Below are 18392 nucleotides of genomic sequence, written 5' to 3' on the forward strand. Positions count from 1 at the left end.
GTCTGAGTGAAGAACAGATGCCCCCAAGCGACCTACACACAAAGGTAGAGCCAAATCCAAAGCTGAAGGGAACAAAGCTGTGTGAACAAAGAAGAGAAAGGGAAATCTCTCCCAGCAGACTCAGGAGCAGCAGATTAAATCTCCACAATCAACTAGATGTACCTTGCATCTGTGGAATACCTGAATAGACAACGAATCATCCCATATTGAGGAGGTGGACTTTGGGAGCAATGATATATATATTTTTTCCCCTTTCTCTTTATGAGTGTGTATGTGTATGATTCTGTGTGTGATTTTGTCTGTATAGTTTTGCTTTTACCATTTGTCCTAGGGTTCTCTCTGTCCATTTTCTTTTTTTTAGTATACTTTTTAGCGCTTCTTATCATTAGTGGATTTCTTTTCTGGTTTGGTTGCTTTCTTTCTTTTTGTTTTATTACTTAAAATTTATTCTTAATAATTATTTTTAAATTTCAATAACTTTATTTTATTTCATTTTATCCTTTTCCTTTTTTCTTTTTTTCCCCCTTTTATTGTGAGCCATGTGGATGACAGGCTCCTGGTACTCTGGCCAGGTGTCAGGGCTGTGCCTCTGAGGAGGAAGAGCCAAGGTCAGGACACTGGTCCACCAGAGGCCTCCTGGCTCCACGTAATACCAAATGGTGAAAATCTCCCAGAGATCTCCACAAACGCCAAGACCCAGCTCCACTCAACTACCAGCAAGCTACAGTGCTGAACACCCTATGACAAACAAGTAGCAAGACAGGAGCACAACCCCACCCATTAGCAGAGGGACTGCCTAAAATCATAATAAGGTTACAGACACCCCAAAACACACCACCAGACATGGACCTGCCCAAAAGAAAGACAAGATCCAGCCTCATCCACCAGAACACAGGCACTAGTCCCCTCCACTAGGAAACCTACACCACCCACTGAACCAGCCTTAGCCACTGGGGGCAAACACCAAAAACAATGGGAACTACAAATCTGTAACCTGTGAAAAGGAGACCACAAACACAGTAAGTTAAGCAAAATGAGAAGACAGAAACCACCCAGCAGATGAAGGAGCAAGGTGAAAACCCCCCAGACCTAACAAATGAGGAGGAAATACGCAGTCTACCTGAAAAAGGATTCAGAATAATGATAGTAAAGATGATCCAAAATCTTGGAAATAGAATGGTGAAAATACAAGATATGTTTAACATGGACCTAGAAGAACTAAAGAGCAAACAAACAATGAGGAAAAACAAAATAAATGAAATTAAAAATTCTCTAGAAGGGATCAACATCAGAATAACTGAAGCAGAAGAACGGATAAGTGACCTGGAAGATAAAATAGTGGAAATAATGACTGCAGAGCAGAATAAAGAAAAAAGAATGAAAAGAATTGATGACAGTCTCAGAGACCTCTGGGAAAACATTAAACACACCAACATTCGAATTATAGGAGTCTCAGAAGATGAATAGAAAAAGAAAGGGACTGAGAAAATATTTGAGGTGATTATAGTTGTAAACTTCCCTACTATGGAAAGGAAATAGTTAATCAAGTCCAAGAAGCACAGAGAGTCCCATACAGGATAAATCGAAGGAGAAACATGCCAAGACACATATTAATCAAACTATCAAACATTAAATACAAAAAAAAATATTAAAAACAGCAAGGTAAAACCAAAAAATAACATGTAAGGGAATCCCCATAAGGTTAACAGCTGATCTTTCAGTGGAAACTCTCCAAGCCAGAAAGGAGTGGCAGGACATACCTAAAGTGATGAAAGTGAACAACCTACAACCAAGATTACTCTACCTATCAAGAATCTCATTGAAATTTGACAGAGAAATTAAAACCTTTAGAGACAAGCAAGAGCTAAGAGAATTCAGCACCACCAAACCAGCTTTACAACAAATGCTAAAGGAACTTCTCTAGGCAGGAAACACAAGAGAAGGAAAAGGCCTACAATAATATACCCTAAACAATTGAGAAAATGGTAATAGGAACATACATATTGATAATTACCATAAATGTAAATGGATTAAATGCTCCAACCAAAAGACATAGACTGGTTGAATGGATACAAAAACAAGACCCGTATATATGCCGTCTACAAGAGACCCACTTAAGACCTAGGGACACATACAGACTGAAAGTGAGGGGAGGTAAAAAGATACTTCATGCACATGGAAATCAAAAGAAAGCTGGAGGAGCAATTCTCATATCAGACAAAATAGACTTTACAACAAAGACTATTACAAGAGACAAAGAAGGACACTACATAATGATCAAAGGATCAATTCAAGAAGATGATATAACAATTGTAAATATTTATGCACCCAACATAGGAGCACCTCAATACATAAGGCAAATACTAACAGCCATAAAAGGGGAAATCAACAGTAACACAATCATAGGAGGGGACTTTAACACCCCACTTTCACCAATGGACAGATCATCCAAAATGAAAATACAGAAACACAAGCTTTAAATGATGCATTAAACAAGATGGACTTAATTGATATTTATAGGACATTCCATCCAAAAACAACAGAATACACATTCTTCTCAAGTGCTCATGGAACATTCTCTAGGATAGGTCATATCTTGGGTCACAAATCAAGCCTTGGTAAATTTCAGAAAATTGAAATCATATCAAATATCTTTTCTGACCACAACGCTATGAGCCTGGATATCAATTACAGGAAAAAATCTGTAAGATATACAAACACATGGAGGCTAAACAATACACTACTTAACCAAGAGATCACTGAAGAAATCAAAGAGGAAATCAAAAAATACCTAGAAGCAAATGACAATGAAAACATGACAACCCAAAACCTGTGAGATGCAGCAAAAGCAGTTCTAAGGGGGAAGTTTATAGCAATACAGTCCTACCGTAAGAAACAAGAAACATCTCAAATAAACAACCTAACCTTACACATAAAGCAGTTAGAGAAAGAAGAACAAGAAACCCTAGTTAGCAGAAGGAAAGAAATCATAAATATCAGATGAGAAATAAATGAAAGAAAAATGAAAGAAATGATAGCAAAGATCAATAAAACTAAAAGCTGGTTCTTTGAGACGATAAACAAAATTGATAAACCATTAGCCAGACTCATCAAGAAAAAAATGGAGAAGACTCAAATCAATAGAATTAGAATGAAAAAGGAGAAGTAACAACTGACACTGCAGAAATACTAAAGATCATGAGAGATTACTACAAGCAAATATATGCCAATAAAATGGAATACCCAGAAGAAATGGACAAATTCTTAGAAATGCACAACCTTCCGAAACTGAACCAGGAAGAAATAGAAAATATGAACAGACGAATCACAAGCACTGTAATTGAAACTCTGATTAAAAATCTTCCAACAAACAAAAGCCCAGGACCAGATGGCTTCACAGGCGAATTCTATCAAACATTTAGAGAAGAGCTAACACCTATCCTTCTCAAACTCTTCCAAAATATAGCAGAGGGAGGAACACTCCCAAAATCATTCTACAAGGCCACCATCATCCTGATATCAAAACCAGAAAAAGATGTCACAAAAAAGAAAAGTACAGGCCAATATCACTGATGAACATAGATGCAAAAATCCTCAACAAAATACTAGCAAACAGAATCCAACAGCACATTAAAAGGATCATACACCATGAACAAGTGGGGTTTATCCCAGGAATGCAAGGATTCTTCAATATACGTAAATCAATCAATGTGATACACCATATTAAAAAACTGAAGGAAAAAAAACATATGATCATTTCAATAGATGCATAGAAAGCTTTCAAAAAAATTCAACACCCATTTATGATAAAAACCCTGCAGAAAGTAGGCATAGAGGAACTTTCCTCAACATAATAAAGGCCATATATAATAAGCCCACAGGCAACATCATCCTCAGTGGTGAAAAACTGAAACCATTTCCACTAAGGTCAGGAACAAGACAAGGTTGCCCACTCTCACCACTGTTATTCAGCATAGTTTTGGAAGTTTTAGCCACAGAAATCAGAGAAGAAAAAGAAATAAAAGGAATACAAATCAAAAGAAGAAGTAAAGCTGTCACCATTTGCAGATGACATGATACTATACATAGAGAATCCTAAAGATGCTACCAGAAAACTACTAGAGCTAATCAATGAATTTGGTAAAGTAGCAGGATACAAAATTTATGCACAGAAATCCCTTGCATTCCTATACACTAATGATGAAATATCTGAAAGAGAAATTAAGGAGACACTCCATTTGGCATTGCAACAAAAAGGATAAAATACCTAGGAATAAACCTACTTAAGGAGACAAAAGCCCTGTATGCAGAAAACTATAATACACTGATGAAAGAAATTAAAGATGATACAAAGAGATGGAGAGATATACCATGTTCTTGGACTGGAAGATTCAACATTGTGAAAATGACTCTACTACCCAAAGCAATCTACAGATTCAATGCAATCCCTATCAAACTACCAAGGGCATTTTTCACAGAACTAGAACAAAAAATTTTCACAATATGTACACAATATGTATGGAAACACAAAAAACCCTGAATAGCCTAAGCAATCTTGAGAAAGAAAAATGGAGCTGGAGGAGTCAGGCTCCCTGACTTTATACTACAAAACTACAGTAATCAAGACAGTATGGTACTGGCACAGAAACAGAAAGATAGATCAATGGAACAGGATAGCAAGCCCAGAGATAAACCCACGCACATATGGTCACCTTATCTTTGATAAAGGAGGCAAGAATATACAGTGGAGAAAAGACAGCCTCTTCAATTAGTGGTGCTGGGAAAACTGGACACCTTCATGTAAAAGAATGAAATTAGAACACTCCCTAACACCATACACAAAAATAAACTCAAAATGGATTAAAGACCTAAATGTAAGGCCAGATACTATCAAACTCTTAGAGGAAAAGACAGGCAGAACACTCTATGACATAAATCATAACAAGATACTTTTTGACCCACCTCATAGAGAAATGGAAATAAAAACAAAAATAAACAAATGGGACCTAATAGAAAAAGCTTTTGCACAGCAATGGAAATGATAAACAGGACAAAAAGATAACCCTCAGAGTGAGAGAAAATATTTGCAAATGAAGCAACTGACAAAGGATTAATCCCCAGAATTTACAAGCAGCTCATTCAGCTCAATATCAAAAAACCAAACAACCCAATCCAAAAATGGGTAGAAGACCTAAATAGACATTTATCCAAAGAACATATAAGATGACCAACAAACACATGAAAGACTGCTCAAGATCATTAATCATTAGGGAAATGCAAATCAAAACTACAATGAGATATCATCTCACACCAATCAGAATGGCCATTATCAAAAAAATGTACAAACAGTAAGTGCTGGAGAGGGTGTCAAGAAAAAGGAACTCTCTTGCACTGCTGGTGGGAATGTAAATTGATACAGCCACTATGGAGAACAGTATGGAGGTTCCTTAAAAACTAAAAATAGAGCTACCATACGACCCAGCAATCCCACTACTGGGCATATACCCTGAGAAAACCATAATTCAAAAAGAGTCATGTACCACAATGTTCACTGCTGCTCTATTTACAATAGCCAGGACATGGAAGCAACCTAAGTGTCCATCAACAGATGAATGGATAAAGAAGATGTGGTACATATATACAATGGAATATTACTAGCCCTACAAAGAAACGAAATTGAATTATTTGTAGTGATGTGGATGGACCTGGAGTCTGTCATACAGAGTGAAGTAAGTCAGAAGAAAAAAACAAATACTGTATGCTAACACATATATATGGAATCTAAAAAACTAAAAAACAAAATGGTCATGAAGAACCTAGGGGCAAGACGGGAATAAAGACACAGACCTACTAGAGGATGGACTTGAGGATACGGGGAGGGGGAAGGGTAATCTAGGATAAAGTGAGAGAGTGGCATGGATATACATACACTACCAAATGTAAAATAGATAGCTAGTGGGAAGCAGCCGCATAACACAGGGAGATCAGCCCGGTTCTTTGTGAACACCTAGACAGGTGGGATAGGGCAGGTGGGAGGGAGGGAGACACAAGAGGGAAGAGATATGGGGATATATGCATATGTATAGCTGATTCACTTTGTTATAAAGCAGAAACTAACACACCATTGTAAAGCAATTATACTCCAGTAAAGATGTTAAAAAAAAGAATAGTCCAGCAATAAACCCAGGCGCCTATGGTCAATTTTGGTCAATTTATCTACCACAAAGGAGGCAAGAGTATACAATGGAGAAAAGACAGTCTCTTCAATACGTGCTGCTGGGAAAACTGGACAGCTACATGTAAAAGAATGAAATTAGAACATTCTCTAACACCACACACACAAAATAAACTCAAAATGGATTAAAGACCTAAATATAAGTCCTGATACTATAAAACCCTTATAGGAAAACATAGACAGAACACTCTTTGACATAAATCACAGGAATGTCTTTTTTGATTCATCTCCTAGAGTAATGGAATATAAACAAAAATAAACAAATGGGACCTAATTGAACTCAAAAGGTTTTGTACAGCAAAGGAAACCATAAACAAAATGAAAAGACAACCCACGGAATGTAAGAAAATTTTTGCAAATGATGAGAATGACAAGGATTAATCTCCAAAATACATAAACAGGTCATGCAGCTCAATATCAAAAAACCAATTCCTGGCAGTATCAGTGTGCTTGTAAAAGAAAAATCAAAAACAGAGAGGTTGTTTTACATAGTAATAATCGCCTTCTGGAATGGAATCCCTGCTGTATCAGTGAGAGGAGCTAGTGACAAAGTCAAAGCAGAAAATTAGATGGGTCTTTTCAGAAAGCATAAATAAAGAGCCTCCTATTCTGTGGCAGAAGCTCCTCTAGATCATGATAGATTCCAAATCAAGAATCTAGGAATGTGGAAAGATTTAATTACAAGGCCTTGAACATGGACTGTCCCAAACCCTTGCATCCCGCAGTGAACTCTGATTTCTGGGTTGCTTTGAAAACCCCATATTCCTTTTGTCAGCTTATATTTGGGGAGCCTGTTTGTTGGCTATCCTTTTCTTCGACTCTGTGTCAGTTAAGTCTCTAGCATGTGTTTCTTTACCTACCATCCAGTTTTGTTTAAAACACAAAACTCTAGAGAGCCTTGAGAAAAAGTCTTACTTGGTTGCTAGTAATGTGTTTTTATTTATTCAGGATAGTTTTGTGCTAAGAACAGTGTTAGATTTAAAAATTAGAGGTTTAATTCCTCTTTTTTGTGTTGATTTCATTATTGAAAATAAATAGAACTTTGTAAAAACAAAAACAAAACAACCCAATCAAAAAATGGGCAGAAGACCTAACTAGACATTTCTCAAAGAAGACATACAGATGGCTAACAGGCACATGAAAAGATGCTCAACATCGCTAATTATTAGAGAAATGCAAATCAAAACTACAGTGAGGTATCACCTCACACCAGTCAGAATGGCCATCATCAAAAATCTACAAACAATAAATGCTGAGGGTGTGGAGAAAAGGGAACCCTCCTGCACTGTTGGTGGGAATGTAAATTGATACAGCCACTGTGGAGAACAGTATGGAGGTTCCCTAAAAAACTAAAAATAGAGCTACCATATGATCCAGCAATCCCACTCCTGGCTGTATATCCAGAGGAAACTATAGTTGGAAAGGATACATACACCCCAGTTTTCATTGTAGCACTATTTACAGTAGTCAAGACATGGAAGCAACCTAAATGTCCATCGACAGATGAATGGACAAAGAAGATGTGGTACATATATACCACGGAATATTACTCAGCCATAAAAAGAATGAAATAATTCCATTTGCAGCAACATGGATGGACCTGGAGATCATCATACTAAGTGAAGTGAGTCAGAGAATGACAAATATGTGATATAGCTTATATGTGGAATCTAAAAAAAAATGATACAGATGAATTTATTTACAAAACAGAAACAGACTCACAGACTTAGCAAATGAACCTATGGTTACCAGTGGGGAAGGGTATAGGGGAGGGATAAATTGGAAGTTTGGGATTGACATATACATATTACTATATTTAAAATAGATAACCAACAAGTACCTGTTGTTTAGCGCACAGGGAACGCTACTCAGTATTCTGTAATAACCTAAATGGGGAAAGAACTTGAAAAAGAATAGATACATGTATATGTATAACTGAATCACTTTGCTGTACACCTAAAACTAACACAACATTTTAAGTCAAGTATACCCCAATTGTTAAAAACCTCAGGATAATCAACCAATGATCAGGAGATCTGAGAACCAGGAGAGACTCACCCAAATTCATCTGGACTTCCGAGGAGGAAAGGCCTCTGCCAGTACCAACGCTCCAGTTCCTTGTAGAGTTCAGGTGAAGGATAGGAGTCTGCTCTGGGCCCCTTCACTGTCTGTCAAACTGTGGACTGAAAAAAAAATGTACAACCTCTAAAAGTTGAGAATTATGTTTTATTTGGCAGACAAAACTGAGGACTTCAGCCTAGAAGACAGCCTCTCAGACAGCTCTGAGGGACTGCTTCAAAGAGATTAGGGAGGAGCCAGGATACATAAGGATTTTTGCAACAGAAACCAGGTAGTCAGAACATCAAGAGGTTACTGTTACCAAATTCCCTGGTGGTCCAGTGGTTAGGACTCCACGATCTCATTGCTGAGGGAGCAGGTTCAATCCCTGGTCAGGGAACTAAGATCCCACAGACTGCAAGGCACTGCCAAAAAAAAAAAAATTACTGTTAAAGAAAACCAGAGGTCTCTAGTTAATGAATTTAGCACTTTTCTATGTATGGGACAATTCAAGAGTCTGAGTTCATTGAAATCATTCCTTTGATATGCACCTTAGCTGTCTGGGGCCAGTATCCTGTTCTTTACCATCCTGTATCCCTTAAGGGTGTACAGTTTGGGGTGGCTGCAATGTTTGAGGGCTTGGCAGTGGGCAGCCTGTTTGTCTCCATCCGAGTTCCCTCAGGGCACACCATCACCATGGGGCAGCTGTAGTGGCTGATGGCCTGATGGGTGCAGCACCCTTTGTTTGCTGATATGGCAGGCAACAGTTTTTCATCCACACCTCAAGGATGGTCAGGGATGAGAAATTTGGTCCGATGTCAAGGGCAATCAGACATTGATGGTGGGGTATTCTAGCAAACTTGTCTCAGCAGGATTCTTGCTAAAATTGGTTCCTTAAAGACATGTTGAAGGATGGGTCCTAGTCAAAAAAGAGCACAGAGGATTCTGAATAGAATTTGGCTAAAGAGAGAATCTTGTCTGAGAGGTAAAGATCAATTTCATTCTGAGCTATTATCTCCTTAGAAATTGAATTTCTAATTATGCTATTCCTTAAAATGTCAATAATTTGGACTATGATGTAATATGTAATATAAGTAAGTCACTATATTCCTCAATCTGGCAGAAAAATAGCAGTTCTTCATTCATTTTATCTTATGGTTAACTCTTCTTCACCCATCGCATGCATTTTGTATAGTTGGAATCACCAAATAGGACTGTATTTAAAATTTTGGGTTTTTAAATTATTTTCCTTCCAATATACAGTTTCACTTATCTGAATATTGGTGGGCATGGGGGGATGAAAAACCAGTACTGGGCTTATCTTTAAGTATCATTAAGTATGATCTATTCAGTATAACTTAGGTCAACAAAGATTAAAACTCCCCAAAGAATTAGAAATAACCTAAAATATGAATATTGCAGAATTTAGTCTTAACTTTGTTCAAACATAGGTACTGGTAGTATGCCTGTTAGAGATAAACAGAAAATGATCCCTGGTATTGTAGAAACTATACTATAATGAAGGGAGGGAGGGAGGGAGGGAAGGAAGGAAGGAAGGAAGGAAGGAAGGAAGGAAGGAAGGAAGGAAGGAAGGAAGGAAGGAAGGAAGGAAAAGAAAGAAAGGAAAGGAAGGAAGAGAAGGGAGGGAGGAAAGGAGGGAAGGAGGGAGGGAGGGAGGGAGGGAAGAAAGGAAAGAAGAAAGAAAGAAAGAGCCTGGTGGCTTCAGGACATGCTACCTCAAAATATGACACCTTGGCAATTGAATATTTTAAATGGAAGCAGTTTGAGAAAACAGCAGGAAGGTCACTCTGCCCTCCCATCCCCCTCCTTCTTCCCTGAAGCAGGTCATAAACCCTCACAAGAGAAGTGCCCTCCCTATATCCAGACCAAAAAAAAAAAAATCCTTTTCTTCAAAGACAAAGGGATTCCAAGAAGAATCCTAACAAAGAGGCATTGCTAAGTTTCCCTGTTTCCTACGCTTACCTCGTACTGTCTGACCTATCCTATTTCTCCATTAATCCATCAAACCTGCATGAAGAAAAGCAGGTCTGTTTCTTCAGGCTTTTGTTTCCTTGTGATTGCTTCCATGTCACATGGCAATTATATTAAATGCATTTCTATGCTTTTCTTTTGTTAACCTGTCTTTGTCAGTTTAATTTTCAGACCCAGCCAAGGACCTTAAGAGGATTGAAGGAAATCCTTCTCCCTTGAAAACCCAAAGGCAAAAGTTTTTCTTCTGATGTTGTATAAATAGGATGTGGTATCAATGCAAGAGACTAACAAAATAATGAACCACAGACCTAATTTCTTGTAAAACATGAAGCTTTGCACAGATTGTGGTAAACTGTCTTTTCATCCCAGTACATTTATCATTTTTTTTTTGATCAGATTGAGATTGGTGGCCATTTTTAACAGAGAGAGAATTTATTGGCATTATTCTATCATTTACAAAGAAGGTTTCCTATTTCTTTCAGTTTTGATACTTTAAAATTTTTCCTTAAAACTGCCAGGTTCATTTAGATTTTCAGTTCTATTGGTCTAAATTTATTTATGACACATTTTTAGTTTTTTTAAATTTTTCTATATGCAATTATTTTAAAATATTTTTTAAATGTCTGAAGCTATTTATTTGTAAGTTCTACCTGTTTTCTTTGAACTTACTTGCCAATGTTGGTCTATTTTATTTTCGTTTTCTAGAAACAGTTCTTAGCTTTGTTAAAAAATATGTCCCTTAACTGCTTAGTTTTTATTTTTATCAGTTTACTAGTTCATGTTTTTTATTCCTTTATTTTTTAATTTTCTCTTTTTGGTTGGAAGCTCAGTACATTGCTTCCCAAATTTTTTTCTTTTTTTTTTTTTTTTTTACTAATCAGGTTGTAAATTTCTAAGAAGGCCATAAATTACCTGATGAATACAATATTATCAAAATCAGTGTTTTTACATGGTGTGTTTTCATTTTCACTACTTTTATCAAAATAATGACATACCACTTTATACTCCTGACTACTGTTTACATTCAATTCTATCCTATTTTTGCCATCATGTTAATAATGCCACAGAATTGAAAATATGTGGGCTTTGTTTTCTACCAATCAATTTCCAACATTTCTGTAGCATTTGTTATTTTTAATTAGGAAAATGCATTGTATTTTATGTGAAAATGCATTTCCATACATTATATCTTCCCATATTTGATGAAGGAAAATTAAATGTTTTTTTAGTATGTATTTTCATAGCATGGTGCAAATTACAGTTATCATATTAAATAGCCATAAGTGTGTTATATGTTCATTTTGATTGCATTTACTTTGTATTAGAATTACAACTTACTCATTTCTTACAAACATGATAATCCTTAGTATTTAATATATTCTTAATAAAAAAAATGAGTACGTGAACCACACAAATAGTCCTTTCCATTTCCTTCAAATGTGAAGTTTGCTAATTTACTATTACATATAGACATTACCTTATGTATGTACTGATAGCATTGTCTCAATTTACTTGCAAAAATTATCCCCTAAAAAATTTAAGACAATCTGTTTTGTCAATTGGAATTGGTTCACAGTTGTCCATAGCTTCCCCAAATCTATGTACTTCTGTAAAAAACTGTATTTTTTCTACATTCCAACTTGGTGATGATACAACCTCAGTTCATTTAAGTACATGACTATCATTCATTCATCAAACGTGTCCCTCCTGCTAGAACTGTGCTTTGAGAAGCAATGTTTCAATGTTGGTTCACAGGCTGTGTCCCAGGACTTCTTTTCAGTTCATATAAATATAGTTAAAGTCAGTTGGTGAGGGGGAAAAGCAATTTCCAAACCAAGCATACACACAAAAAGGCAATCCTTGACACACAGCCAGACACATTTTAAAAATAATCTCCTCAGTATAGACTGGTGCAGCCACTATGGAGAACAGCGTGGAGGTTCCTTAAAAAACTAAAGCTAGAGTTCCCATATGATCCTGCAATCCCACTCATGGGCATATATCCAGAGAAAACTCTAATTTGAAAAAATACATGCACTCCAACATTCATAGCAGCACTATTTACAATAGGCAAGATATGGAAGCAACCTAAATGTCCATCGACAGATGAATGGATAAAGAAGATGTGGTACATAAATACAATGGGATAGTACTCAGTCGTAACACAGAATGAAATAGTGCCATTTACAGCAACATGGATGAGCCTAAAGATTACCATACTAAGTGAAGTGAGACAGACAAACACAAGTATCATATCACTTATATGTGGAATCTAAAAAATATATAAATGAAATTATTTACAAAACAAAAATAGACTCACAAACATAGAAAACAAACATGGTTATCAAAGAGGAAAGAGGGGGAGGGATAAATTAGGAATTTGGGATTAGCAGATATAAACTACTAAATATAAAATAGATAACCAACAAGGACCTATTGTATAGCACAGGGAACTATATTCAATTTCTTGTAATAACCTATAATAAAGAGTATGAAAAGAAATATATATGTACATATACGTGCATATATATTCAGTTATATATATATATATATATATATATATATATATATATATATATATATATATAACTGAATCACTTGGCTGGACACCAGAAACTAAAATAACAGTGTAAATCAACTATACTTCAATTTAAAAAAACTCCACAAACGAAAGGGGTAAAGGGACTTCTATAAATTATGGTATATCAAAATTTACAGGGCTTCCCTGGTGGCGCAGTGGTTGAGAGTCCCCCTGCCGATGCAGGGGACACAGGTTCGTGCCCCGGTCCAGGAAGATCCCACATGCTGTGGAGCGGCTGGGCCCGTGAGCCATGGCTGCTGAGCCATGCATCCGGAGCCTGTGCTCCACAACGGGAGAGGCCACAACAGTGAGAGGCCTGCGTACCGCAAAGAAAAAAAAAATTTACAGCACTATTTTTTCTTCTACGCTTTACCTTTTTTGTAACTTGTTGTTTAACTTGTGTCTTCAATAATTTCTATTTTATTCCAATATAACAAAAGAAAGAAGCTATGTCACTGAAAGCAATATTAACAGGAGGTTTAAGCACACATGCCATTAGCTAAATAATATATAGCAATATTGAAGTTTTAAAGCTTAAGTCTTGCCTGCCCTTGTGGAAAGAGATACTTGAAAAAATGTGATTTTTTCATATTAGAGGAATTTGCTTCTATCATTTTCATCTCTCTTTCAATCTAAATCCCAGAGTCCATACTTTCTCCAGAAATTGTAAACTCTTTTGTCACTACTCTATGGACTCATTAAAGTGCTTTCTAGCCAACAGTTATTACATTTATTTGGTAGAAACTTTTTCTGCTTCATTGGCTTCTAGGAAAACATAATGACATGTCTCCAAAGAAGACATACAGGGGGCCAACAGACACATGAAAACATGCTCAACATCGTTAATTATTAGAGTAATGCCAATCAAAACTACAATAAGTTATCACCTCACACCCATCAGAATGGCCATCATCAAAAAGTCTACAAACAATAAATGTGAAGAAAAATAAACCCTCCTACACTATTGGTGGAAATGTAAATCGGTACAGCCACTATAGAGAACAGTATGGAGGTTCCTTAAAAAAACTAAAAATAGAGCTATCATATGATTCAGCAATTCCACTTCTGGGTATATATCCAGAGAAACCTCTAATTCTAAAATATACATGCACCCCAGTGTTCACAGCAGTGCTATTTACAATAGCCAAGAAATGGAAGCAACCTAAATGTCCTTCGACGGATGAATGGATAAAGAAGATGTGGTACATATATACAATGGAATACTACTCAACCATAAAAATGAATGAAATAATGCCATTTGCAGCAACATGGGTGGACATAGAGATTATCATACTAAGTGAAGTCAAAGACAAATATCATATGATATCACTTATATGTGAAATCAAAAAAATTTATATAAATGAATTTATTTACAAAACAGAAATAGACTCACAGACACAAAAAACAAACTTACAGTTACCAAAGAGGAAAGGTGAGGGGGAGGGATAAATTAGGAGTTTGAGATTAGCAGTTACAAACTACTATATATAAAATAGATAACCAACAGGGACCTATTGTATAGCATAGGAAATTATACACAATATCTTGCAATAACCTATAATGGAAAAGAATATGAAAAAGGATATATATATATATAACAGAATCACTTTGCTATACACCCGAAACATTGTAAATCAACTATATTTCAATTTTTTAAAATTAACAAAACTACATAATGATGTTAAACTGTGTAACAGGTTGTGAAGCAGAATTCCTTCTGCTCCCAAATCGGGAGCAAATTGTTCTAATGAAAGCAATAACTACTTCTGGCCACATTCACTTTAGGGCTTATAAATGGGTGACCCAGATTTTATTTAATTCCTCCAGAACTTTGAAGCAGACGTTATTTATGAATAAGGATAATGCCAGTGGATATATCACCAAACAACTGGATTTGAAGTATAAATTGTAAATGCTATAAACAGGATTTGTTCATGGATTAGAAGTTGCTGAAAAAGACTGGGAGGGATTTGAAATGGCTCCTGGAATACTGGATTGAAGAATTGGATAGATTGCATTGCTAGAGCTGCAGAAGACTTGTAACACAGAGCAGTTATGGGATGGAAAATCATCATGCAGTTCACATTAGCAATAATGGAAGTTTTAACTATTGACCTTGAGGTAGATTAAATTATAACATATCTTGATTAGTTAAAAAATATTGCCTGACTTTTTTGGCATTAGTTTCTGTTCTAAATAATGGTAGTAATTTTTTTCACTCTAAAACGGCTGTGTCACTAATTATGGATGAATATGGTTGTGATCGTTGGCTAATAAAGGAAGGATAAGGAGGGAACATGGGAATAATTACAAAATACAATGCAGTTCAAGAAAGATTATATAATAAGTTCTATCAGGGAGGGAGGGGGGAGCATCTACAACAAAGGTGAACAGAGGCTGCCTCCAGTGAACATAGATTTTAAAAGACAAGTGTAAACAACATAGATAATGAGATATATAACCAAGGAAATATACAATAACATTACATAGATAAATAACAGTACTGATAAGCAGAATTCTAAAGTGATTAAATCTTGTTTTCTTTTTTTTAATGTCTTTAGCCCCTCAAGATAGCTGAGGATAGATGATGCATATTTTTAGAAAAATAAACAGATAACAGAAAGAACTGTTCAGCTTGCACATTGTTGCCCTCTTTCCATAAAAAAGAAACCAGTGAATTGCCCAGAAAGGGTAAAAAATTAACAAAAAAAGGAACATGAGGAAACTTCTTTATAGATGAGCAGCCCCTTCTGCTATAAATGTATTTTAATAAAAATACTTTCAAGGGCTGCCCTGGTGGCGCAGTGGTTGAGAGTCCGCCTGCCGATGTAGGGCACATGGGTTCGTGCCCCGGTCCAGGAAGATCCCACATGCCGCGGAGCGGCTGGGCCCGTGAGCCATGGCCGTTGAGCCTGCACATCCGGAGCCTGTGCTCCGCAACAGGAGAGGCCACAACAGTGAGAGGAACACATACCGCAAAAAAAAACCAAAAAAATACTTTCAAACATAAATTTTAAAATTTCTCTATAAATTAGATAAGACCAGTATCAATACCCAGAATGAATTTATATAAATAGTGCTGTCAATGATTCTTGGTTCTTTAATATATGACAGCAACTAGCCTTCATAAAATTGAAGTTAGGTACTATTTTTTCATTTTATAATGAGACACCTGGCACTTTTAGGAATTCACATTATAAAGATCTAGAATACCCAGGGTTTAGAGTTAAGTCTATGTGTATGATAAAATCCTAGAGCCCTCAGCAATTGATGCATGATGGGAAGAAGGAGGGAACAGCTTATATAACTTCAAATTAAAAAAAAAAAAGAAAAACAGAAAAAAATACATAAAATATTTACTGAGGCTAAACAAATAAAACTGAACACATGTAGAGTTTTGTATTATAACAATTATGTATGTGATTAAAAAAATTATTAATTTTTGATGACATTCTCAAGAACAATATATAAACATTGTAAAGGTCATCTGTGTGAGAAAATTAACACATATTTTAACGTCATTTAGGTATATTGATAACACAGCTTTTAGAATGAGAAATATATAAAAGCTTTGATATGAAATGTAAAAATGTATTCATTTTAATTCTGTATTTGACAATGTAGTTCTGAGATAATTCATTGTGTAAACATTTCATCTTAGGTTACTTTATTGCCAGTAATATAAAACAAACATGATTAAGTTAAAGAAAGAATGATTTTGCAGTATTTCATGAAAACCAAAGGAAAAGTCACACAGGTAGACCTCTGGAAGGATGGGAGCCAGGCAGTTCTGGAAAACTAGAAACCCACAGTAGTGGAAGATCATGGGATAGATACCTCCTTAGAAGAAGCAACTCTGAATTTTTCCAGTCTTGTATCACTTCTATCATTCAGACCTTAGAAGTCTTTGATAGACTTTGTTTGGTAACATTTCCATTTCCCATTCTTGGGCCAGTGGAGGAAAAGTTACTTTGAAAGACAGTCTCACCAAGAATGCTCACAATGGGGGCAGGACAGTTTTTCAAAGGGAAGGAAAATGGAAAATAGGAAAATATAAAAATATATTTGGTGGATTCTGGCATAAAATTCAGTAAGATGAACTTGTACAATGCTTTGAAAATAGGATACTTTAAATCCAAATGCTTATATATTATTAATTTAAGACAAAATGAATCATATTTTTTAAGTGTTTCTGATTCTAATTCTAAATGTTTAATTTCTGTCATAAAATTATATTTTTTACCCCAATAACAAATATTTTTATAAAAGCTATTTTACAAAATTTATTATAATCTCCTTTTATAGCTGTATGTTTCAAATTTGGAAGATTCTCATCCTAAACTCTGCCAAAGATTGGCAGTTTTCTCTATTACATTTAATCTTTTCTACTACAAATATGAAGTTCAAAAAGAATTAACATGTGGAAAGCACATCATTCCTTGGAGTTGCTTGAAAATGACATAAAAATATCAATTTCTGGGCTTCCCTGGTGGTGCAGTGGTTGAGAGTCCTCCTGCTGATGCAGGGGACACCGGTTCGTGCCCCTGTCTGGGAAGATACCACATGCCGCGGAGCAGCTGGGCCCATGAGCCATGGCCGCTGAGCCTGCGTGTCTGGAGCCTGTGCTCCGCAACGGGAGAGGCCACAACAGTGAGAGGCCCGCATACCGCAAAAAAAAAAAAATATATATATATATATTTTTTTTTAAATTACAAATAATGAATTATTATTGCCAGCTTTCTGATGTTTATATTCCTCTATATTCTTTATTCTCATAAATATATTTTAAGTATTTACTTAAATTTTATATTCCATTGGTTATTTATCTGATATCTTTGCCAATAATCCTTACCCAATTCTTGATTTCCCACAATTTTACAAAGTACAAAACTATGTTTGATTAATGAATTGGTCTCTGTCTCAACTCCATGTCAATAACCTCTTCTTGGAGCCTCAGAACTAAAGAGACAGTGTGTACAAAAGTGGAAAATGAAAAAAATATTTAAATATCTTACATCTTCCTGTGAAACAAGACTTGTTTGTTAATTTAGGATTAAATATTTTAAAATGTGATGATTAAAGACTTGATTTAATTGGTTTATCTTTTATTGAGTACCTAGTAAATGCAGGTCATCTTTCTGGATTCTATTCTTTAAAAGATAAAATAAATGGGCAGACAAAAATAATAACTGTCAGTTTAAGAATGTAGCATTCTGAATATATTTCAAAAGAGAGAATGAAGAAAAGCAGCTCAAAATCCAATAAATTTTAAAATAAATATTCAGTGCAATAATAAGATTATCATATTAAAGTCTTACAAAATGTCTGAATATTTATTTTTAACTCACAAATTGTTTGCTTTAATTATATAAGGTCAACAATATCATATCATGCTGTAATTGAATAAAATCATTTGAATATGGAGTCAAGCAAATAAAGCATGTGCATTTGATTTTTTTAGTGATCTGACTATATCAAGATTGTACTTCCCTAAAGTAGTAGAGTAATATTTTTATTTAATTGGTG

The 18392-nt window shown here is 35.5% G+C and overlaps 1 long non-coding RNA gene across 1 annotated transcript in view; it reads right to left on the bottom strand.

Annotated features, from left to right (window-relative positions):
* LOC132515658 (uncharacterized) overlaps positions 1-18392 on the bottom strand; it is a 125495-nt gene that overhangs the window by 21881 nt on the left and 85222 nt on the right. Inside the window, exon 4 of the long non-coding RNA XR_009539157.1 lies at positions 8294-8718. This is a non-coding gene — a long non-coding RNA (uncharacterized LOC132515658). The remainder of the gene's footprint in view (positions 1-8293; positions 8719-18392) is intronic.

This window comes from Lagenorhynchus albirostris, chromosome 2 (assembly GCF_949774975.1).
Source record: "Lagenorhynchus albirostris chromosome 2, mLagAlb1.1, whole genome shotgun sequence".
NCBI classification, from domain to species: Eukaryota; Metazoa; Chordata; class Mammalia; order Artiodactyla; family Delphinidae; genus Lagenorhynchus; species Lagenorhynchus albirostris.